The sequence below is a fragment of the Myotis myotis genome, unplaced genomic scaffold (genome assembly GCF_014108235.1).
Source record: "Myotis myotis isolate mMyoMyo1 unplaced genomic scaffold, mMyoMyo1.p scaffold_m19_p_9, whole genome shotgun sequence".
Lineage (NCBI taxonomy): Eukaryota > Metazoa > Chordata > Mammalia > Chiroptera > Vespertilionidae > Myotis > Myotis myotis.
In genome coordinates, this window is record NW_023416401.1 from 35,861,861 (window position 1) to 35,863,528 (window position 1,668).

Here is a 1,668-nt window from a genome sequence, read left to right on the forward strand (position 1 = left end):
AATTTCGTATTAATATTAATCTATAAAATAAATGAAAATATAAAGATATACAAGTATTTAAAAATAGAGATGAATGACCAGTAAAAATAATTTCTTCAAAAACAAGATTATTGTATTTCTATCATAACAAATTATATAACATTGAAAGGGCAAGATTTTTATTCCAGAGCACAGCCCATTTGTCTTCAAACCGTTCTGGGGGGAGGAGGGGAGGAGTTGATTGAATTCAGCAGGTACTTATTGAGTGTCTGTTATGTGCTAGATATTGTCCCAGGGACTTGGGATGCAGCAGAGAACAAAACAAAAGTCCCTGCCCTGGTGGAGCTTACAGTCTCGTACCCTTTGCCTGCACACTGTGACTCCCGGCAAGTCACAGCTCCGCTCTGCCTCTGTCCTCCGCTACTTGATGTGGGAAGAAGCCGGTTTGGCCCAGATGTGGGGAACACGCCTGGTGCACTGTAGATGCCAGACAGACACCAGCCCAACCCACCACCCAGACAGTAGGTAGGGCCGGAAGCTGACTTTTAATAATAAAGTACAGAGGGGAGGATGGAGGGAGTGCAGCCGGATGGTCTGGTATGCGTCACCAGGGCCTGGGCTGGCTACACAAACTGCTGCTGCTGGCTCGCTGGCTGCCCTGCTGGCAAGGTCCTTGGCCTTCACCTTAGCTGCCAGTGCCATCTCCTTTGACTTCTCCTTGGCTGTCTCAACAAGGGGTTTGGAAGGGGCCTCACCTTGCAGCTTGGCCAAAATATTTTCCAAACCTTTCATTATCTTTCTTGGTCACATTGCTTTGGAACCGGGCGATTCCAAATTCCTGGACAGCTTTGGAGAGGCCAAACAAGCTAGAAGTGCCCCAAGCTTCCCCATGGATGGCCGTGTGGTCGCTGTTACAAAAATTCACGCAGTAAACACATCGTTCCTCCCCCACCGTCAGCCAGGCGTGGTTGATGTTCCAGGGGACGGTGGTCACGGTCTGGTTCTGTGGGTCCACAATAGAACCCCTCAGGATGTACGCCGAGTGAGCAACATTGGCAGGAATCAGTCGTTCTGCCAGCAGGGCATCCTGTTGGTCTTGGTCAGGAGATTCAGGGCAGGAGCTTCTAATCAGGGGCCCCCTCCTGGTGCGCTATGTCTTCTGTCAAGACATGTTTGCCACAGGGATTCGGCCAGGGAGCACTTGTTCCCAGGCACTCCTGAGCACGCTCTGGCCCAAGAGATATTTCACCATCATTGAGGCCAGAGCTGGATCAGCACCCTCGCAGCATCAGGGTGCAGAGCACCTGGGCAGGGGGAGGCCAGTGGGGTTCCAGGGCCTGCCAGGCATGCAGCTCATCAGGGCATCCCCACCGCCGCCGCCGCCATGAAGAGTTCTGTCTTCTAACCATTTTTTATTAACTTTACAGGTCTTTGCAAATTGACAGAAAGGATCAAAATGGGAATGAAATGGGAATAACTGTTCATAATAATTACATCAAGATCTTCCTTTGTTGCTTTTATTAGGAGGGACTTTGACATTTAAAAAGATCATAGTTTGAGACAAAGAAAACTCAGTAAGAAAATTACAAGTTAATAATTATCTTTCAGAAATATATACTTTAAGTGAAGAAAGTATTCTTGGCTCTCATCATTTTCTTTTTCTCCCCCTGTGATTTTCTGTACTACACC

At 47.9% G+C, this 1,668-nt stretch overlaps 1 pseudogene; it reads right to left on the bottom strand.

Annotated features, from left to right (window-relative positions):
* Positions 1-602: 602 nt before the first annotated feature.
* Positions 603-1,231, bottom strand: LOC118662681 (annotated as a pseudogene).
* Between the last annotated feature and the right edge of the window lie 437 nt (positions 1,232-1,668).